Source organism: Ranitomeya variabilis, chromosome 1 (genome assembly GCF_051348905.1).
Source record: "Ranitomeya variabilis isolate aRanVar5 chromosome 1, aRanVar5.hap1, whole genome shotgun sequence".
In the NCBI taxonomy this organism is placed as follows: Eukaryota; Metazoa; Chordata; class Amphibia; order Anura; family Dendrobatidae; genus Ranitomeya; species Ranitomeya variabilis.
Window position 1 is genome coordinate 588,477,232 of NC_135232.1, and position 23,870 is coordinate 588,501,101.

Below are 23,870 nucleotides of genomic sequence, written 5' to 3' on the forward strand. Positions count from 1 at the left end.
ATTTTGTCTGATAGTTTGGATTAATGTCTCAATAATCAATATAAATAAGGATGGGGACAGCGGGCACCCCTGCCTGGTACCATTGCTGATCTTAAGACTGCCTGAGAGAATGCCATTTACTCTAATCCTTGCAGTGGGGGTAGAGTATAGAGAGAGAATAGCCGAAATAAATTGTGGGGGGAAGGAAAATTTGAGGAGTACTTGTTCCATAAACCTCCAGCTCACCCTATCAAACGCTTTTTCAGCATCAGTGGACAGGATGGCTAGTGGAATGTCTCGTTTTTTAGCATACATTATGGACTGGATTATTTTAGTAGAATTGTCCCTCCCTTCCCGTCCCTGGACAAACCCCGCCTGGTCAGGATGTATTAATTTAGGGAGAATCCCTCGTAATCTAATTGCCAATATTTTTGCCCATAATTTCGTATCCGTGTTAAGGAGGGATATTGGTCTATAACTACTGCAAAGCTTTGGGTCTTTTCCTTCTTTCGGTATTATTGTGATAAAAGCTTCCAGAGCCTGACGGGGCGGTAAGTCCCCTGTAAGGAAGGAGTTAAAAAGGGCTACAAGATGTGGTAGTAGCGGTTTTATCAGTTTCTTATAGTAAATTATCGGGAGGCCATCTGGACCCGGAGCCTTACCATTAGGAATAGATGAAAGGGCATCTAATACCTCTTCAGGAGTGACTGGCATTTGTAAAAGTGAGCAATCGTCCTCTGAAAGCGCGGGAAGTTTTAGGGGGGAGAGGAAGCTGACAATATTGTCTATTGCTTTAACAGGATCTTTCATGTCATCAGGTGGATCTATATTATAAAGGCGTTCATAAAAACTTTGGAATTCATCAGCAATGTCCGATGAATTAGTCACTTCTAGATCACTATGAGATTTCAAATTTTTTATAAAGGCATGGCCTTTGCGCTTTTTCAAAAGGGAGGTCATGATCTTGCTACTCCTGTTACCATGCAGATAAAATCTCTGCTGGCTTCTCATGTAGATCTTTGCAGATTGAACATTCAAAAGATCCTTTAAAGAAGATCTAAGTATGTTAAGCTCCGTTCGGGCTTTAGCTAGTTGTGATTTTTTGTGAAGCTTTTCTACAGAGTTTATCTGGTGGAGAATGGAAAGAACCTCCTTCGATCTCTGCTTTTTCAAGTAAGACCCCAGGGCCATGAATTCTCCTCTTAAGACAGTTTTGTGGGCCTCCCAGACCATTGGTATGGAAGGACCAGAAGGTGAATTTTCTTTGAAATAAAGGCCAAGGATGGTTGTGAATCTGGTCAGATGTGAGACGGAATCTAGAAGTGTTTCATTCAGAGTCCAAGTGAAAGACGGCTTTGGCAGGGAACTAACAAATATTTCCAGAAAAATCGGGGCATGGTCAGATAAGGAAATAACATCTATATCTGCCGATTTTACTGACTGTAGGTGTGAGGACTGGAGCAGCAAGTAATCTATTCTGTGATAGCTATTGTGAGGTGGGGAAAAGAAAGTGTAGTCTTTTGATGTTGGAAATAAGATTCTCCACGGATCCGTCAAATTTAAGGATTGAAGGCCCAGATGGAGCTTTCTCAAGGCTTTTTGTGAAATTGAAGACCTGCCCGATGAAGTATCTAATAAGGGATCAAATGAGACATTGAAGTCCCCCCCCACTATCAAGAGGCCCTCCTGAAACAGTCTAAGAGTGTCTAATACTCTACAGATCCATTTAATTTGATTATTATTAGGGGCATAAAGATTACAGAAAGTAACTTGTGTATTAGCTATAAGTCCTTTGACCATAATGTATCTCCCCTCTGGGTCAGAGAGGGTATCCTGATGGCCAAATGGAACATTCTTATGGATAGCAATACTCACGCCCTTAGATGCTGAAGGGCCTGTGGAATGGTACCAGGTAGGGAAAAGCGATCGCGACATGTCTGGGGTGTGGCCCGTTTTAAAGTGGGTTTCCTGTAAAAAAATAATATTAGAATTTTTAGAGTGCAGGAATCTTATGATTTGGCTGCGTTTACTTGGAGAACGTATGCCTTTAACATTGTACGAAGCTACTTTTAAAGCAGCTGATTGTGGATCTTTATCCGCCATAGCTTGATAACGAAGCAATTAGAGGGAAAGCAACACGTGTGTACCAAATTGGGTATAAAAATACAGGAACAAGTATAACAATTGAAACAGTAAAGGCAACTAGGGGGAAGAAAGTAAATATGTTAACAAAACTAATCCCATCTACTGCAGAGGCAGGGGCACGTATCATCCCCCAAGGTAGACGGAACTGTTCATCGTAGGCGCGCCGGTGAAAGAAAAAAAAAAAAAAAAAAAAACAATATATCATGTATATGTGACCAGCAAGCCTTATTAAAATATATACGGAAATAGGTGTTTACAATGATGAGTATCGTATCAGTAGACTCATAACTCTAAAGGAAAACAAGAGCAATGGCATGTGACTCAGGAAACTCGCAAAAAGCGAGGATGCAAAGGGTAAAATCAAGGTGGAGGCTTCTTCTTGTTTCCAGACTTCCCCTGTTTGGGTGATAGGGATCTCTTAGTCGGAGACCAGTCCCCTTGATCTTTCAGCGGAGGAAGCTTGGGAGGGGTGTATAAAGAGGTATCAAGGGGAAGCCAGGAAGGGACTTCAACTGCCGTGATTTGGAAAGCATCCCAGACTTTGGCAAGATCATCAGGGTGGCGCACTGTGACTTGCCTTCCTCCACCCTGAATGGACAAACCAAATGGAAATAACCACTTGTAAAGAATTTTATTAGATCGCAGGACCTCCAATAAAGGCTTCAGGATTCTCCTTTTTATAAGGGTGGAGGGGGCCAAGTCTTGATAAAGTTGTATAGAGGAACCCTCATAAGATAGGGTTTTCTTTGCATCTCTGGCAGCGTTCAGGATTGCTGAAGAATCCAAATAGCTCAGGAGGCCGCAAATCACGTCTCTCGGAGGGTCTGAGGACCTGGGTTTGGGTCGGAGTGAGCGGTGTACTCTTTCTATTATCATCTGATCGCATCTATCTTGCGGGAGTATCATAGCGAAGATTTCCCTGATTGATTTTTCTAGAATTTCATTAGAGACGCTTTCCGGAATGCCTTTCACTGTAACATTTTTTCTGCGGCTCCGATTTTCTTGGTCCTCCAGGAGAAATGAAGCGGAGTTTAATTGAGACCTGTGGAACTCCAAATGTTCTTTGATCAAATTAGAGTGATTTATTATGGAGGATTGTGTGGTCTCCAGGGTCTCGACTCTATTGCCGATTTGCTGTATGTCCATTCTAAGGCCCGAGACCTCAGCTATTAATGGCTTCATTGCCATGGCTAGTGCTTTTTTGAGGAATGATTTTGATATTCCTCCAGAAGCAGATTGTGGAGCGTCGCTTTCTGGGGCGCTATCACTAGAGGCAGAGTCATCTATACGGTCTTCTGTAGCGATGATAGAGTGAGAATTTCTATTAGTTGAACGAGCTGAAAGAGGTTTATGTTTCAGGAACACCTCCATTTTTTTTTGTTTGTCTTGCTGTGAGATATTAGAAGAGATTTTGTTGCGCTCTTTATTAATTTTTACCATTATATCTATTTAAAGCGCCTCTTGTATAAAATATCACCTGCGCGCCAGATTGAGATTTAGTTCATGATGTTTGTGAGGAAGTTCATCACGGCTTCAAAGGGTATATAGCATGGAAGAATGACCGTATGCCCGTATGCCGTCCGCGGAAGAGACTTCTATTTATGAGGCAGAGTTTGATAATTGAATGTAAGGAGTATCAGGCCACTTGCCAGGCTAGTGGGTGAGCAAAGAAGCAACCTGTTTTAAAGCTTCAGAAACAGTCTGCTTGTAGGTGATCTCCACTATTGTTTGTATAACAGTCCTGTGGTCAAGGGGAGGGATGAGGTAGTGGGGTTCTGGAAAGGGCAAAGGGAGATGGCCGCAATCACAGGTAATCTCCTCTCTGAGGTACGGCAGCCCCACTTCCGCCCAACAGTATGCAGCGAGTGTCTCTTCTATCAACCCCCTCCTCCGTCCGGACCTCCTAAGGATCCGCGCTCTCACCTCACACCTCTGCAGCCGGCTCACTTGTGGTAAGTATAGCGGTGATCAGCAGCAGCCGTCGAGAGGAACCCAGGGGCCAGCGCGAATCCTCTCCACTGTATTATGGCGGTCGCTGTCCTCCTTCACTTCCTGTTTTCACCACGCTCCTGCACGGCCCGTAGTGCTGAGTGCGCTGTAAGATGGCGGACGCCCCTGCAGGTCGGAGCTCCACCAACGCTTCTACTGACCTCCCGGCTCTATAAATCTTCCGCGGACGTCTCAGTCCCGTCCCGCGGCACTCCCATGCCTGCCCCACTCAAAGGGGGATGTAATTAAACGGTGCTAGCCGTGTGTTTTGTGACCTGAATGCGGGACCTTGGTCTTTTTATTGTGTCACCACTGGCTATAGTATCTACTAGAGCAGAGGGGCTCTTAAGTAGTGATTGGGACCCAGGGGGTTAACGATCCCCTCTTCTCTCCTCGCTCGCAGGAAATGGCGCTCACAGCCAGAACCTGGTGAGGATTTAACTCCTCCTCTGTCTGTGGTGGCGGCCGCTTTGCGGGAAGAGCGCCTGGAACAGGAGGTGCGAGAGGGTGAGCGCCGGTGAAAGAAATCTTCTCCAGACCGCAGGCCGCCCGGTAAGCAGCACGAGACCTCCCGGCTCTTGAGCACGTCGGCTTTGTGGCCGGCGAGGCAGCGTTGGGGAGATTTCGCAGGGCCGAAGCGGTAAGGTACCGCCGGGAAGCTCGGAGCTCCGCGACTCCGCCCACTCACCAGCGACCGTTCGGTGTCCGGTGAGCCGCCAAGGATCTCGCGAATCTCCTCTTCTCCGGATCTCCCTTGAGGGCCCGGGAGCTCAGCGGCAGCGGTGTTTCAGTCCAGGCACGGAAAGAGGGAACCAAGGCTTCAGGCCCAGTACTAGGCCGGAGTCTCCAGGGACCCCCGGAGCTCAGCGCCACGTCCTATATTCGCTTTCTAGATCCTTTGCGTTGCAGGAGAGGGGTTCCCGGTTCAGGATGGCACAGATGAGCTGCTATAGGGTCAGGATTGTGCAGATTAGGGCAACAGACAAAGGAGCTCACAAAATCGCAAACAATTTTTTTTAAATGCGGCCTATTATTCCTTTTTCTGGAAATTGATGCCACTTTAGTGCTGTGTGACAATTATTTTTTGAAATGTGGAGAATCCAAACTGGGTCTATTTCATGTGTGTTGCTATTAGCAGTAGGGCTCCCAGACAGGCAGGCGTGCACTTAATTTCAATCAACAACCTGTGTTACTTCCCTTACATTTTTCTACCAATAGTACTGTATGAAACTGATGTTTGTGCCATCTGATTGTGGCTGGGAAAAAAAAAATAATTTTAAGCTGTTACATGAGGTATAGGGCTCCCAGCAAAGAAGACTTACACCGCTCCCTTAACAACCAGGTCTTAATTGAAACTTCTATTCAAAACTATAAATGCTGGCCCAGACCCAGATACCTCATGCATGGCCCATTGCTGACTGCTGCTCTGCCATGAACACATTTTTACTGTGGATCAATTGATGCTACTTTTCATGGTTTCTGCCCCTAATGTTAGCTGTTTGGGAAGCTTTTTGTCACCCCTTAAGGTGTTATCTATAAGTTTGGTTTGGCCTCCCATTGGGGAGGGGTTCAGGTACGTTCGTCGATCTATTCGGCAAATATGTTCGGCGTACATTAGGATGTTCAGAAAACTGAACCAGACCATGGAAGATTTGCTCATCTCTACTCATTATTACCTGTATTAATTGCACCTGTTTGAACTCGTCTTTATCAAAGACACCTGTCCACACACTCAATCAATCACACTCCAACCCTTCCACCATGGCCAAGACCAAAGAGCTGTCTAAGGGCACCAGTGACAAAATTGTAGACCTGCACAAGGCTGAGACGGGCTACAGGACTATAGACAAGCAGCTTGGTGAGAAGGCAACAACTGTTGGCAAGATTACACCATGTTCCAAATTATTATGCAAATTGGATTTAAGTGTCATAAAGATTTTATTATTTTGTTTTTCAGGGCTCAGTGGATTGCTGAAATCAATCTTAAACACATGTGATAATTAGTTTTCCAGGTGATTCTAATTAAAGGAAAACTACTTAAAAATGATGTTTCACATTATTAAGCAGACAACAGGTTTCAAGCAATATGGGAATTAAAAAGGATCTCTCTGCTGCTGAAAAGCGTTAAAGAGTGCAATGCCTTGGACAAGGTATGAGAAAATTAGATATTTCATGAAAACTTAAGAGTGATCATCATACTGTGAAGAGATTTGTGACTGAAACAGAGCACATACAGAGTTCATGCAGATAAAGGCATAATGAGGAAGGTTTCTGTCAGACAAATTCATTGGATTAAGAGAGCAGCTGTCAAAATACCATTACAAAGCAGCAAACAGTTATTTGAAGCTGCTGGTGCCTCTGCAGCCCCTCGAACCTTAAGGTGTAGGATCCTTCAAAGGCTTGCTGTGGTGTGTAAACTGTTATGGACTGGTGATTTAGGAGCGACATGCGACGAGCTCTGAGCAGGTGGTAACTATACTGACCGCAGTTCCTGATCTTAACACAACACTAGAAGTAGCCGTGGGATGTTCCTGTCACTCCCCCACAAATAATGACTGTGAGTGGAGAGGGAAATGACATACGTAGAATGAAACAAGATGTAGCAAAGGAGGCCAATTCTAGCTAGACAGATAGTACAGGACAGAACACTGTGCGGTCAGTAATAAAAACTAGAAAAAGTCCACCGCAGAGAATGCAAAAATCTCCACAACTGACTAAAGGTGTGGAGGGCAAAATCTGCTGCCCAGAGCTTCCAGCTTAGCTGAATAGATCCATACTGATAAGCTGGACTAAGAGAATAACATAGAATGTGCTGAACAATCAAGTCCACAATAAGTGGACTGCAAAAGGACAAGCAAGGACTTATCTTTGCTGAACTGGTCAGAGTGTCAGGGAAATCCAAAAGAGCTGTGACTCCAAGCAGGAACAATTGACAACTGGCATTGACTGAGGGATAAGGCCAGACTAAAATAGCCGAGCCAGAAAGACGATCAGTGGAAACAGCTGCTGATGCTAAATCTGTTGTGGATTCTGTTTGCGGGCTCCCTCTGGTGGTTACTGCTGGTACTGGGTGACTTTGGTGGGTTGCGGCCTTTGGTTTCCATCTGTCCATCAGAGGCTGGGTGTTTCCTATTTTACCTGGCCTTTCTGTCATTTCCCTTGCCGGCTATCAATGTGTTCAGATGTGCTCTGTTTGGTTCCTGCCTACCTGCTCCCAGATCTTTCAGGATAAGCTAAGTGCTGATTTTCAGTTGTTTGGTTTTTGTCCAGCTTGCTTAGAATGTCTCTTTGTTAGCTGGTTGCTCTAGTGGACTGAGGTTCTCCCCATGTGCCATGAGTTGGCACATGGGTTCTTGTAATCTCAGGATGGTTTTTTTGATTAGGGTTTTTTGCTGACCGCTCAGTCCCCTTTTGTGTCATTCTGCTTTCTAGTTTTCAGCGGGCCTCTATTTGCTAAAGCTATATACATCATCTCTATGTGTGTGCCTTCCTCTCATTTCACCGTCAATACATGTGGGGGGCAACTATACCTTTGGGGTTAATTCCTCTGGAGGCAAGTGAGGTCTTTGTTTTCTCTGCAGTACTAGTTAGCTCTTAGGCTGGTGCGTGGCGTCTAGAACCAACGTAGGCACGCTCCCTGGCTATCTCTAGTTGCGTTTGTCAGGCGTAGGGCAGCGGTCAGCCCAGGTTCCATCACCCTAGAGCTCGTCCGATATTTATTATACGTTGCTTATCCTGTGCTATCCCTAGCCATTGGGGATTCATGACAGTATAGCCGGCCCACAAAGTGTTAATTGTTTGGGCTGAAGCAGGAGAAAAAGAAGTGTTCAAGGAAAATTTTTTTTTTTTTCCTTCAGAGTTTTGCTGCCTAGCCCTTAATTGCTGTCTAGCTGCTTCTTACCTCCTCTTAACCCTTGAATGGCTCTGATCTTAGCTGTTCATCATGGATGTCCAGAGTTTGGCTTCCAGCCTGAGTAATCTCGCGGCAAAGGTTCAAAACATACAGGATTTCGTTGTTCACACTCCCATGTCTGAACCTAGAATTCCTATTCCAGAGTTTTCTGGAGATAGATCTACCTTCCTGAATTTCAGGAACAATTGTAAATTGTTTCTCTCTTTGAAATCTCGCTCCTCTGGAGACCCTGCTCAACAGGTCAAGATTGTTATATCGTTCCTACGGGGCGACCCTCAGAATTGGGCATTTGCATTGGCACCAGGGGATCCTGCATTGCTCAGTGTGGATGCGTTTTTTCTGGCATTGGGATTGCTCTATGAGGAACCTAACCTAGAGATTCAGGCTGAAAAGGCTTTATTAGCCCTCTCTCAGGGGCATGATGAAGCGGAAATATATTGTCAGAAATTTCGGAAATGGTCGGTGCTTACTCAGTGGAATGAGTGCGCCCTGGCTACAAACTTCAGAAATGGTCTTTCTGAGGCCATTAAGGATATTATGGTGGGGTTCCCTGCGCCTACAGGTCTGAATGAGTCTATGGCTATGGCCATTCAGATTGATCGGCGTTTACAGGAGCGCAAACCCGTGCACCAGTTGGCGGTGTCTTCTGAACAGGCACCTGAGACTATGCAATGTGATAGAATTCAGTCCAGAAGTGAACGGCAAAATTATAGGCGGAAAAATGGATTGTGTTTTTATTGTGGTGATTCAGCTCATGTTATATCAGCATGCTCTAAACGCACAAAAAGGGTTGATAAATCTTTTGCCATTGATACTCTGCAGTCTAAGTTCATTTTGTCTGTGACTGATTTTTTCACTATCTTCCATTTCCGTCGATGCCTATGTGGATTCAGGCGCTGCCCTGAGTCTTATGGATTGGTCATTTGCTAAACGCTGCGGTTTTAGTCTAGAGCCTCTGGAAGTTCCTATTCCTCTGAAGGGAATTGATTCTACACCATTGGCTATGAATAAACCGCAGTATTGGACACAAGTGACCATGCGCATGACTCCCGTTCATCAGGAGGTGATTCGCTTCCTTGTACTGTATAATTTACATGATGTACTAGTGCTTGGTCTGCCATGGTTACAAACTCATAATCCTGTCCTGGACTGGAAAACAATGTCTGTGCTAAGCTGGGGATGTCAGGGGGTTCATGATGATGCACCTCCGATTTCTATCGCTTCATCTACTCCTTCGGAGATCCCTGCATTTTTGTCGGATTATAGGGATGTTTTTGAGGAGCCTAAGCTCAATTCGCTCCCTTCTCATAGAGAGTGTGACTGTGCTATAGAATTGATCCCTGGCAGTAAGTTCCCTAAGGGTCGTTTATTTAATCTGTCACTGCCAGAGCATACTGCTATGCGGAATTATATTAAGGAGTCCTTGGAAAAGGGACATATTCGTCCATCTTCGTCCCCTCTGGGAGCAGGTTTTTTTTTCGTGGCAAAAAAAGATGGTTCCCTGAGGCCTTGTATAGATTATCGCCTTCTGAATAAGATTACAGTCAAATACCAGTATCCATTGCCATTATTTACTGATTTGTTTGCTCGCATTAAGGGGGCTAGGTGGTTCACTAAAATAGATCTTCGTGGTGCGTATAATCTGGTGCGGATAAAACAGGGTGATGAGTGGAAAACCGCATTTAATACGCCTGAGGGCCATTTTGAGTATTTGGTAATGCCTTTTGGACTCTCCAATGCTCCGTCAGTCTTTCAGTCCTTTATGCACAATATTTTCCGTGAATATCTGGATAAGTTTATGATTGTGTATTTGGATGATATTTTGGTGTTTTCTGATGACTGGGAGTCTCATGTTCTACAGGTCAGGAAGGTGTTTCAGGTTTTGCGGGCCAATTCTCTGTTTGTGAAGGGCTCAAAGTGTCTCTTCGGAGTCCAGAAGATTTCTTTTTTGGGGTACATTTTTTCTCCTTCTACTATTGAGATGGATCCCGTTAAGGTTCAGGCTATTTGTGACTGGACACAACCTACATCTGTTAAGAGCCTTCAGAAGTTCTTGGGGTTTGCTAATTTTTATCGTCGGTTCATTGCTAATTTTTCCAGTATTGTTAAACCTTTGACTGATTTGACTAAAAAGGGTGCTGATGTTGCTGATTGGTCTCCTGCGGCCGTGGAGGCCTTTCGGGAACTTAAGCGCCGGTTTTCTTCTGCTCCTGTGTTGTGTCAACCAGATGTTTCACTTCCTTTTCAGGTGGAGGTTGATGCTTCCGAGATTGGAGCGGGGGCGGTTTTGTCACAGAGAAGTTCTAATGGCTCGGTGATGAAGCCATGTGCTTTCTTCTCTAGAAAATTCTCGCCCGCCGAGCGCAATTATGATGTGGGTAATCGGGAGCTTTTGGCCATGAAGTGGGCATTTGAGGAGTGGCGTCATTGGCTTGAGGGTGCTAAACATCGCGTGGTGGTCTTGACTGATCACAAGAATCTCATTTACCTTGAGTCTGCCAGGCGTTTGAATCCTAGACAGGCTCGTTGGTCGTTATTTTTTTCTCGTTTCAATTTCGTGGTTTCATACCTGCCAGGTTGAAAGAATGTGAAGGCAGATGCTCTTTCCAGGAGTTTTGTGCCTGACTCTCCTGGAGACACTGGGCCTGCTGGTATCCTTAGGGATGGGGTAATATTGTCCGCCGTATCCCCAGACTTGCGACGCGCATTGCAGGTGTTTCAGGTGGATAAACCGGATCGATGTCCACCAGAAAGACCGTTTGTTCCGGATGATTGGACCAGTAGAGTCATCTCCGAGGTCCATTCTTCTGTGTTGGCTGGTCATCCTGGAATATTTGGTACAAGAGACTTGGTGGCCAGGTCTTTTTGGTGGCCTTCCTTGTCTAGGGATGTGCGTACCTTTGTGCAGTCTTGTGAAGTGTGTGCTCGAGCTAAGCCTTGCTGTTCACGGGCTAGTGGGTTGTTGTTGTCCTTGCCCATCCCGAAGAGGCCTTGGACGCACATTTCCATGGATTTTATTTCTGATCTCCCGGTTTCACAGAAAATGTCTGTTATCTGGGTTGTGTGTGACCGCTTTTCTAAGATGGTTCATTTGGTGCCCTTGCCTAAGTTGCCCTCCTCCTCTGAGTTGGTTCCTTTGTTTTTTCAGAACGTGGTTCGTTTGCATGGGATTCCGGAGAATATCGTTTCTGACAGGGGATCCCAGTTTGTGTCTAGATTTTGGCGGACGTTTTGTGCCAAGATGGGCATTGATTTGTCTTTCTCGTCTGCATTCCATCCTCAGACGAATGGCCAGACGGAGCGAACTAATCAGACCTTGGAAACTTATTTGAGGTGTTTTGTTTCTGCTGATCAGGATGACTGGGTTGCTTTTTTGCCACTGGCCGAATTTGCTCTTAATAATCGGGCTAGTTCGGCCACGTTGGTCTTTCCTTTTTTTTGTAATTCGGGGTTTCATCCTCGTTTTTCCTCTGGTCAGGTGGAGTCTTCGGATTGTCCTGGAGTGGACGTGGTGGTGGACAGGCTACATCACATTTGGAATCAGGTGGTGGACAATTTGAAGTTATCTCAGGAGAAGACTCAGCAGTTTGCTAATCGCCGTCGCCGCGTGGGCCCCCGACTTCTTGTTGGGGACTTGGTGTGGTTGTCTTCTCGTTTTGTCCCTATGAAGGTCTCTTCTCCTAAGTTCAAGCCTCGGTTCATCGGTCCTTATAGGATCTCCGAGATTCTTAACCCTGTATCTTTCCGTTTGGATCTCCCAGCATCGTTCGCTATTCATAATGTGTTCCATCGGTCGTTGTTGCGGAGGTATGAGGTGCCTGTTGTTTCTTCGGTCGAGCCTCCTGCTCCGGTGCTGGTGGAGGGAGAATTGGAGTATGTTGTTGAAAAGATCTTGGATTCTCGTGTTTCCAGACGCAAACTCCAGTATTTGGTTAAGTGGAAGGGTTATGGTCAGGAGGACAATTCCTGGGTGGTCGCCTCCGATGTTCATGCGACTGATTTGGTCCGCGCCTTCCATAGAGCTCACCCTGATCGCCCTGGGGGTTCTCGTGAGGGTTCGGTGACCCCTCCTCAAGGGGGGGTACTGTTGTGGATTCTGTTTGCGGGCTCCCTCTGGTGGTTACTGCTGGTACTGGGTGACTTTGGTGGGTTGCGGCCTTTAGTTTCCATCTGTCCATCAGAGGCTGGGTGTTTCCTATTTTACCTGGCCTTTCTGTCATTTCCCTTGCCGGCTATCAATGTGTTCAGATGTGCTCTGTTTGGTTCCTGCCTACCTGCTCCCAGATCTTTCAGGATAAGCTAAGTGCTGATTTTCAGTTGTTTGGTTTTTTTGTCCAGCTTGCTTAGAATGTCTCTTTGTTAGCTGGTTGCTCTAGTGGACTGAGGTTCTCCCCATGTGCCATGAGTTGGCACATGGGTTCTTGTAATCTCAGGATGGTTTTTTTGATTAGGGTTTTTTGCTGACCGCTCAGTCCCCTTTTGTGTCATTCTGCTTTCTAGTTTTCAGCGGGCCTCTATTTGCTAAAGCTATATACATCATCTCTATGTGTGTGCCTTCCTCTCATTTCACCGTCAATACATGTGGGGGGCAACTATACCTTTGGGGTTAATTCCTCTGGAGGCAAGTGAGGTCTTTGTTTTCTCTGCAGTACTAGTTAGCTCTTAGGCTGGTGCGTGGCGTCTAGAACCAACGTAGGCACGCTCCCTGGCTATCTCTAGTTGCGTTTGTCAGGCGTAGGGCAGCGGTCAGCCCAGGTTCCATCACCCTAGAGCTCGTCCGATATTTATTATACGTTGCTTATCCTGTGCTATCCCTAGCCATTGGGGATTCATGACATAAATCCAAGAAGCAGCCATTCCACTCAAAACCACAGGAGGGAGCCCAAGAGCAGAACTCACAAAAGTGCCACTTACAACCACCGGAGGGAGCCCAAGAGCGGAATTCACAACAGTACCCCCCCTTGAGGAGGGGTCACCGAACCCTCACCAGAGCCCCCAGGCCGATCAGGACGAGCCAAGTGAAAAGCACGAACCAAATCGGCGGCATGGACATCGGAGGCAACAACCCAAGAATTATCCTCCTGGCCATAACCCTTCCACTTGACAAGATACTGAAGCCTCCGCCTCGAAAAACGAGAATCCAAAATTTTCTCAACCACATATTCCAACTCCCCCTCAACCAACACCGGAACAGGAGGATCAACAGAGGGAACAACGGGTACCACATATCTCCGCAACAAAGATCTATGGAAAATATTGTGGATGGCAAAAGAGGCTGGAAGGGCCAAACGAAAAGACACTGGATTGATAATCTCAGAAATCTTATAAGGACCAATAAACCGAGGCTTGAACTTAGGGGAAGAAACCTTCATAGGAACATGACGAGAAGATAACCAGACTAAATCCCCCACCCGAAGCCGAGGACCAACACACCGACGGCGGTTAGCAAAACGTTGAGCCTTTTCCTGAGACAACGTCAAATTGTCTACCACATGAGTCCAAATCTGCTGTAACCTGTCCATCACAGAATCCACACCAGGACAATCAGAAGGCTCAACCTACCCTGAAGAAAAACGAGGATTGAAACCAAAATTACAAAAGAAAGGCGAAACCAAAGTAGCCGAACTGGCCCGATTATTAAGGGCAAACTCAGCCAACGGCAAGAAAGCCACCCAATCATCCTGATCAGCAGACACAAAGCATCTCAAATAGGTTTCCAAGGTTTGATTAGTTCGCTCAGTTTGCCCATTTGTCTGAGGATGGAACGCCGAAGAAAAAGACAAATTAATGCCCATCCTAGCACAAAAGGCCCGCCAAAACCTAGAAACAAACTGGGAACCTCTTTCAGACACAATATTCTCCGGAATGCCATGCAAACGAACCACATGCTGAAAAAACAATGGAACCAAATCAGAGGAGGAAGGCAATTTAGGCAAAGGTACCAAATGGACCATTTTAGAGAACCGGTCACAAACCACCCAGATAACAGACATCTTCTGGGACACAGGAAGATCCGAAATAAAATCCATGGAAATATGCGTCCTGGGCCTCTCAGGGACAGGCAAAGGTGAAAGCAACCCACTAGCGCGGGAACAGCAAGGCTTAGCCCGGGCACAAGTCCCACAGGACTGCACAAAAGAACGCACATCCCGCGACAAAGAAGGCCACCAAAAGGACCTAGCAACCAAATCTCTGGTACCAAAAATCCCAGGATGACCGGCCAACACAGAACAATGGACCTCAAAAATTACCTTATTAGTCCATCTATCAGGAACTAACAGCTTCCCCATAGGACAGCGGTCAGGTTTATCAGCCTGAAATTCCTGAAGCACCCGCCGTAAATCAGGGGAGATAGCAGAAAGAATCACCCCTTCCCTAAGAATGCCAACCGGCTCAAGGACTCCAGGAGAATCAGGCAAAAAACTCCTAGAGAGGGCATCCGCCTTAACATTCTTAGATCCCGGAAGATATGAGACCACAAAATCGAAACGGGATAAAAACAGGGACCATCGAGCCTGTCTAGGGTTCAGCCGCTTGGCCGACTCGAGGTAAATAAGATTCTTATGATCGGTCAAGACCACAACGCGGTGCTTGGCTCCCTCAAGCCAATGTCGCCACTCCTCAAATGCCCACTTCATAGCCAACAATTCCCGATTGCCGACATCATAATTGCGTTCCGCAGGCGAAAACTTTCGGGAAAAGAAGGCACACGGTTTCATCAAGGAACCATCAGAATTCCTCTGTGACAAAACGGCCCCTGCCCCAATCTCAGAAGCGTCAACCACAACCTGAAAAGGAAGAGAAACATCCGGCTGACGCAACACAGGGGCAGAAGTAAATCGACGTTTAAGCTCCTGAAAGGCCTCAACAGCCGCAGAGGACCAATTCGTCACATCAGCGCCTTTCTTAGTCAAATCGGTCAGGGGCTTAACCACACTGGAAAAGTTGGCAATGAAACGGCGATAAAAATTAGCAAAGCCCAAAAATTTCTGAAGGCTCTTCACAAATAAGGCATTATCACGAAGGATCTGGAATACCATCCTGGCCTGTTTCACATGAGACTCCCAATCATCGGAAAAAATTAAAATATCATCCAAATACACAATCAAGAATTTATCAAGATAATTGCGGAAAATATCATGCATGAAGGACTGAAATACAGAAGGAGCATTAGAAAGCCCGAAAGGCATCACAAGGTATTCAAAATGGCCTTCGGGCGTATTAAATGCAGTTTTCCATTCGTCACCCTGTTTAATACGAACAAGATTATATGCCCCTCGAAGGTCAATCTTGGTAAACCAACTAGCACCCTTAATCCAAGCAAACAAATCAGAAAGCAAAGGCAAAGGGTATTGGAACTTGACCGTGATCTTATTAAGAAGGCGATAATCAATACAGGGTCTCAAGGAGCCATCCTTCTTGGCAAGAAAAAAGAATCCTGCTCCCAATGGTGACGAAGACGGCCGAATATGCCCCTTCTCCAAAGACTCCTTAACATAACTCCGCATGGCGGCATGCTCTGGCACAGACAGATTGAAAAGTTGGCCCTTAGGGAACTTACAGCCAGGAATCAAGTCAATAGCACAATCACAGTCCCTATGTGGAGGAAGGGAACTGACTTGGGCTCATCAAATACATCCTGGAAATCTGACAAAAATTCAGGAACATCAGAAGAGGGGGGAGAGGAAATTGACATCAAAGGAACGTCACTATGTACCCCTTGACAACCCCAACTAGTCACAGACATAGATTTCCAATCCAGCACTGGATTGTGTACTTGTGACCATGGAAAACCCAGTACAACAACATCATGTAAATTATGCAACACCAGAAAACGGCAATCTTCCTGATGTGCTGGAGCCATGCACATAGTCAGCTGAGTCCAATACTGAGGTTTATTCTTGGCCAACGGTGTAGCATCAATACCCCTAAAAGGAATAGGGCTCTGCAAAGGCTGCAAAGAAAAACCACAGCACCTGGCGAATTCTAAGTTCATTAAGTTCAGGGCAGCGCCTGAATCCACAAATGCTATGACAGAAAAGGATGACAATGAGCAAATCAGGGTCACAGACAGGAGAAATTTAGGCTGTACAGTACTGATGGTAACAGATCTAGCAACCCTCTTAATACACTTAGGGCAATCAGAAATAGCATGAGCAGAATCACCACAGTAAAAACACAGCCCGTTCTGACGTCTGTATCCCCGCTGTTCCGCTCTAGTCAAAATCCTATCACATTGCATAGGCTCAGGACTCTGTTCAGAGGACACTGCCATATGGTGCACCATTTTGCGCTCGCGCAGGCGCCGATCTATCTGAATGGCTAAAGACATAGATTCGCTTAAACCAACAGGCGTGGGGAACCCCACCATAACATCTTTAAGGGCTTCAGAAAGACCCTTTCTGAAAATTGCTGCCAGAGCATCCTCATTCCATTTAGTGAGCACAGACCATTTTCTAAATTTCTGGCAGTATCATTCTGCCGCTTCCTGACACTGACACAGGGCCAACAAGGTTTTTTCTGCAAGATCCACAGAGTGAGGTTCGTCATACAATAATCCGAGCGATTGAAAAAATGCATCTACATTAAGCAATGCCAGATCCCCTGATTTAAGGGAGAATGCCCAGTCCTGAGGGTCACCACGCAGCAGAGAAATGACTATTTTAACTTGCTGAATGGGATCACCAGAGGAACGGGGTTTCAGAGCAAAAAACAATTTGCAGTTATTTTTAAAGTTCAAAAACTTAGATCTATCCCCATAAAACAAATCTGGAGTAGGAATTCTAGGCTCTAAAGCCGGAGTCTGAACAACATAATCTTGAATACTCTGTACTCTTGCAGCAAGCTGATCCACACGAGGAAACAAACCCTGAACATCCATGCCCGTGCCAAAATCCTGAACCACCCAGAGATCAAGAGGAAAAAAAAAAAGACAAAACAGACTAAAGAAAAAAAAAATGGCTCAGAGCTCTTTTTTTTTCTTCCTTTTGAGATGCATTTAACTCATTTTGGGCCAGTTGTACTGTTATGGACTGGTGATTTAGGAGCGACATGCGACGAGCTCTGAGCAGGTGGTAACTATACTGACCGCAGTTCCTGATCTTAACACAACACTAGAAGTAGCCGTGGGATGTTCCTGTCACTCCCTAGACATCTCGTCACAGCCTGAGAGCTAACTACCCCTAAAGGTAGAAACAGGAAAGCTATCTTGCCTCAGAGAAAATCCCCAAAGGATAGGACAGCCCCCCACAAATAATGACTGTGAGTGGAGAGGGAAATGACATACGTAGAATCAAAGAAAACCAAGAAAAAAGGATATGCATAAAACTGGGATCAACCATCCAAATAAACAACTTTATTAATACAGGGCATATCAAAACAAGACATACATTTAAAAACATTTAAAAAACCCAAAAAAACAGCATATGGCCAGTAAGCCACCTGCTACCTCCCAGACAGATGGAAATAAATGCCAAAGAGCACCACACAAAATATAATAATAAATACAAAACAATGCACATATATACAATTTCAGATATCCAAGCTCATCCACTGCCAGCTATCCTCTATGAGCCTAAATTACAGCTTATGTGCAACCTTATCAGTGCTTACAAAATGTGCATAGCACTGCCCAGGAGCCTGGAACTAGGATAACCCCATTCTAAATAAAGGAATACCACACCAAGGCGGCCGTGCACTTACACAGAAGCATGTAGCCCAGAGCACAAAGATAAGGACAAGTCCAGGAAACCTGGGGCTCAAAAGAAGTGCCGGGTAGGGATGAGAAAATGCACTGCAAGGTGCTCGTGCTGGGAGGGACTGAAGCCCCACGCGTATCGACGCTACAAGAGCGTCTTCCTCAGGGGAAATGTGCAGTAAGTAAGCGAGGCTTGTTTTAATATGACCAGATAATGAACTATAACAAAAATCACCTGTGGGCATGCAGCAGCGTGCAGGTATCCGGGGGCAAATGCAGGCCAGCATACACTTCCGGTTCGCCGAGTGAACAGAACTGCAGCTGCGCAGTGACCTAAGGTTGCAAAGTAGCACACACAGCCACAGTCCAAGAGTAACCATGGGAACAGGTAACGCTGAACTAATTAAGAGGCCGCCTGTGTGGACCAGGCAGGTAGAAAAAAGAGCTCTAAAGGAATCAGAAAGAGAACACTGGCCAGTGATCAATAGAGAATAGGAGCATGAAAAAAGTTAATACCAAGCACATACATAGGATACTACCAAATTATCAAGGCTGACAGAATGAGACACATATTCCCGCTGCTGGAATCCTACCAGACAAATGGCGACGCAGAGACGATTCAAGGACAAGCGCCTGCGCAAATGAATAAAGTTGAAATTAAGTAAACCAAAGGGCACTCGCGCAGTGCAATTATATTGCTGCGTAAGTCCATACATGCTGGGCCGCGTACATCCCTGAGAGGTAAGTTAGGGCACACGAAATAAATATTCACCCTGTCCCTGTTGGTCATAGAGATAGGAAGCACAATCCCGACTTATTGGTTGTGATGCATATGAGACAAACTTGCATCAAAAATGGGGGCACCCAAGAATTTTGATGCAAGTTTGTCTCTTATTACCAGACACTAAGGTGGGGGCGCAGTAACTGCTCTTACTCTGAGCTGTCATATGCATCACAACCAATAAGTCGGGATTGTGCTTCCTATCTCTACGACCAACAGGGACAGGGTGAATATTTATTTCGTGTGCCCTAACTTACCTCTCAGGGATGTACGCGGCCCAGCATGTATGGACTTACGCAGCAATATAATTGCACTGCGCGAGTGCCCTTTGGTTTACTTAATTTCAACTTTATTCATTTGCGCAGGCGCTTGTCCTTGAATCGTCTCTGCGTCGCCATTTGTCTGGTAGGATTCCAGCAGCGGGAATATGTGTCTCATTCTGTCAGCCTTGATAATTTGGTAGTATCCTATGTATGTGCTTGGTATTAACTTTTTTCATGCTCCTATTCTCTATTGATCACTGGCCAGTGTTCTCTTTCTGATTCCTTTAGAGCTCTTTTTTCTGCCTGCCTGGTCCACACAGGCGTTTCCTCTGACTCCTTGGGAGCTCTTTTTTCTACCTGCCTGGTCCACACAGGCGGCCTCTTAATTAGTTCAGCGTTACCTGTTCCCATGGTTACTCTTGGACTGTGGCTGTGTGTGCTACTTTGCAACCTTAGGTCACTGCGCAGCTGCAGTTCTGTTCACTCGGCGAACCGGAAGTGTATGCTGGCCTGCATTTGCCCCCGGATACCTGCACGCTGCTGCATGCCCACAGGTGATTTTTGTTATAGTTCATTATCTGGTCATATTAAAACAAGCCTCGCTTACTTACTGCACATTTCCCCTGAGGAAGACGCTCTTGTAGCGTCGATACGCGTGGGGCTTCAGTCCCTCCCAGCACGAGCACCTTGCAGTGCATTTTCTCATCCCTACCCGGCACTTCTTTTGAGCCCCAGGTTTCCTGGACTTGTCCTTATCTTTGTGCTCTGGGCTACATGCTTCTGTGTAAGTGCACGGCCGCCTTGGTGTGGTATTCCTTTATTTAGAATGGGGTTATCCTAGTTCCAGGCTCCTGGGCAGTGCTATGCACATTTTGTAAGCACTGATAAGGTTGCACATAAGCTGTAATTTAGGCTCATAGAGGATAGCTGGCAGTGGATGAGCTTGGATATCTGAAATTGTATATATGTGCATTGTTTTGTATTTATTATTATATTTTGTGTGGTGCTCTTTGGCATTTATTTCCATCTGTCTGGGAGGTAGCAGGTGGCTTACTGGCCATATGCTGTTTTTTTGGGTTTTTTAAATGTTTTTAAATGTATGTCTTGTTTTGATATGCCCTGTATTAATAAAGTTGTTTATTTGGATGGTTGATCCCAGTTTTATGCATATCCTTTTTTCTTGGTTTTCTTTGAATGTACTGCTCTATATGCATATGGTTGATCCCTCATTTATTTATAGCTGTGGTGCCCGCTATTTCCTTTGTGTGACATACGTAGAATGAAACAAGATGTAGCAAAGGAGGCCAATTCTAGCTAGACAGATAGTACAGGACAGAACACTGTGCGGTCAGTAATAAAAACTAGAAAAAGTCCACCGCAGAGAATGCAAAAATCTCCACACCTGACTAAAGGTGTGGAGGGCAAAATCTGCTGCCCAGAGCTTCCAGCTTAGCTGAATAGATCCATACTGATAAGCTGGACTAAGAGAAAAACATAGAATGTGCTGAACAATCAAGTCCACAATAAGTGGACTGCAAAAGGACAAGCAAGGACTTATCTTTGCTGAACTGGTCAGAGTGTCAGGGAAATCCAAAAGAGCTGTGACTCCAAGCAGGAACAATTGACAACTGGCATTGACTGAGGGATAAGGCCAGACTAAAATAGCCAAGCCAGAAAGACGATCAGTGGAAGCAGCTGCTGATGCTAAATCCAAGAAGCAGCCATTCCACTCAAAACCACAGGAGGGAGCCCAAGAGCAGAACTCACAAAAGTGCCACTTACAACCACCGGAGGGAGCCCAAGAGCAGAATTCACAACAGTAAACTACTATTTGGCCACCCCTAAACAGTGTTCACAAGCAGAAATGGTTGCAGTTGACACAGACATACATGAAGACTAATTTTCAAACAATCTTGTTTACTAATGAGTGTCGAGCAACGCTGGATGGTCCAGATGGATGGAGTAGTGGATGGTTGGTGGATGGCCACCATGTCCCAACAAGGCTGCAACGTCAGCAAGGAGGTAGAGGAGTCATATTTTGGGCCGGAATCATGGGAAAACAGCTGGTAGGGCCCTTTAAGGTTCCTGAAAATTACCTCTGCGAAGTATATAGAGTTTCTGACCGACAACTTTCTTCAATGGTATAAAAAGCAGAAACGTGCCTTCAGGAGCAAAATCATCTTCATACATGACAATCCACCATCTCATGCTGCAAAGAATACCTCTGAGTCATTGGCTACTATGGGCATAAAAAAGATAAACTCATGGTGTGGCCACAATCTTCCCCTGACCTTAACCCTATAGAGAACCTTTGGAGTATCATCAAGCAAAAGATCTATGAGGGCGGGAGGCAGTTCACATCAAAACAGCAGCTCTGGGAGGCTATTCTGACTTCATGCAAAGAAATACAAGCAGAAACTCTCCAAAAATGCACAAGTTCAATGGATGCAAGAATTGTGAAGGTGATATCAAAGAATGTTAACATGTAACTTTGCCTGTGTTAGGATGTTTTGGAGTTAAATAGCTTTTTTGTTCAGTGAATGTGACCTCCTAGGTTTCTGCAATAAAATTCGATGTATAACGGGTGATGACTTTTATTAGACTGACTGTCATTTGCACCGACCATTTAGGAAAATCCAAGAAAAATATAATTTGCGTTATAATTTGGAACATGGTGTATTAGAAAATGGAAGAAACACAAGATGACTGTCAATCTTCCTTAGTCTGGGGCTCCATGCAAGATCTCTCCTGGGGTAAGGATGTTTCTGAGAAAAGTCAAGATTCAGCCCATAACTACAAGGAGGACCTGGTCAATGACCTGAAGAGAGCTGGAACACAGTCTCAAACATTACCATTAACAGCAAACTATGCCGTCATGGATTAAAAATGTTTGCAGGGCACGTGAGGTCCCCCTGCTCAAACCAGCATATGTCCAGGCCCGTTTCAAGTTTGTCAGTGACCATCTGGACGATCCAGGGGGAGCAGGGGACAAGGTTATGTGGTCAAATGAAACCAAAATAGCACTTATTGGTATCAACTCTACTTGCCGTGTTTGGAGGAAAAAGAAGGATGAGTACTACCCCAACAACACCTTCCCAACTGTGAAGCATGGTGGGCGGGAACATCATACTTTGGGGGTGATTTTCTGTAAATGAGGCAGGACGACTGCACGGTATTGAAGGGATGATGATGGATGGGGACATGTATCCAAGATTTTGACCAACAACCTGCTTCCCTCAGTAAGAGCATTGAAGATGGGTCATGGCTGGGTCCTCCAGCATGACAATAACCCAACACACACAGCAAGGGCAACTAAGGAGAGGCTCCATAGGAAACATTTCATGGTCCTGGAGTGGTATAGCCAGTCTCTAGACCTGAACCCAATAGAAAATCTTTGGAAGAAGCTGAAACTCAATGTTGCCTAGTGACAGCCCCAAAGCCTGAAATATTTGGAGAAGAGCTGTATGGAGGAGTGGGCCAAAATTCCTGCTGCAGTGTGTGCAAACCTGGTCAAGAACTACAGGAATGTATGACCTCTGTAATTGCAAACAAAGGTTTCTGTGCCAAATATTAAGTTATGTTTCTCTATTGTATCAAATGCTTATTTCATGCAATAAAATGCAAATTAATTATGTAAAATCATACAATGTGACTTTCTGGGTTTTATTTTTAGATTCTGTCTCTCACAGGTGAAGTGTACCTACGAAAAAATTTACAGACCTCTCCATTCTTTGTAGGTGGGGGAATACTGGCAAAATTGGCAGTGTATCAAATACTTATTTTCCCCACTGTATATAGTATGTGTATGTTTATGCATGTAGTTTATGTTTACGTAGTGTGCTTATGTGTATGTTTATGTATGTAGTGTGTGCTTTTGTATGTAGTATGCCTGTGTTTATGTATGTATAGTTTGTATATGGCTGTTTTTCTTTATGTGCTCCCGTTTACTTGTATTCCTAATTCACAATGGAAAACCCTTGAACTTCCTGCTGAAAAATGTAGGAAAGGAGTGTCTAAAGAGATTGGATCCCATTCCATGATTCTGTCCCCTTCTTTAGTGTATGCCTGGTTACATTACATGTACTGTATATATTATATACTATACTACCACGCATTACATGTCAACATCTACAGGATCCGGCTCAGAGTTTATAATTAATTCCAGTCTGCGGCTGGTTCCTGGAAAGGCCGGGAGTCGAGTAAAGTGAAAGTAAAAGTAGACGATGCCAGCCCTTGTGCCTTGCTGAGGCTGGGATTTATTGTGATAGGTAATTATTTACCACTATATATTGATATATTCTATGTATTTTCTATATCTTCCTGCCCTCTTGTGACTCTTTTTGTAGCCTTTGCTTTGGCTTTTATGTTGTTGGATTTTTTACATTCAGATTTCTGCATTTTCGATGTGGTTTGCATGATCAGTAATGACTCGGTTTGTGCACACCCGTGAATATGCTCTTATTGTTGACTGTTGATTGTTCTTATTATTGAGATGTTTGCTTTAATGCATTTTACAGTAGAGGGGAAATTTATTAGAATGACAATTAATTAACCCTAATTTACTACGTCTCATTCTGGATGTATTGATGTGTTTGTACATCGCATGCCTTGGAGGAGAATAAAAAAAAAATCACAAATGGTGCTTTTTTTTTTCTTCCGGAGACTACAGATGGCAGAAAAAAACATCTGGCTTTTGCAGACTTTCCATATATTTTCAGATGGACGTCAGCCAAGGTCACATTGTTCTGGATCCAGAGACCCCTTTACTCTCTTGACAGATTGACTTTAATAATTTAATAGTGTAATGTGTCTCATGCGAAAAATTGATCATGGATGGAAAAATCAAAGCAGCAGTGTCCAAACCACAGTCCCCTTATTTAGACATTGTCAAGCTTCCTGTGGTCAGACACCCACCAATCTCACTTTTATCCCATATACTCAGAATATAAAAGTAAAATGTATTTTTTCCCACTTAAAAAGTTTTATTGGAAAATCCAGTTACATTTAATCCATTTTACATTTTGCATGGATTGACTCTCTCTTAGGCTCCAAAAAAATAAATAAATGGATCCTTACACTTGCCAGTCCTACTCTAACATAAAA

General features: G+C 44.9%; 1 protein-coding gene across 3 annotated transcripts in view; it reads left to right on the forward strand.

The window, feature by feature from the left end:
• The window catches only part of LOC143807115 (uncharacterized), an 87,940-nt gene that overhangs the window by 21,539 nt on the left and 42,531 nt on the right, over positions 1–23,870 (forward strand). Inside the window, exon 1 of one of the 3 annotated variants that reach the window (XM_077288459.1) lies at positions 22,832–23,035. The exons of 1 other annotated variant lie outside the window; for it this stretch is intronic. The gene's annotated coding sequence lies outside the window, so the exon portion shown is untranslated. Of the gene's footprint in view, positions 1–22,831; positions 23,036–23,870 lie in introns of those variants that run through there. One more of the 3 variants, XM_077288540.1, reaches the window with a different exon arrangement.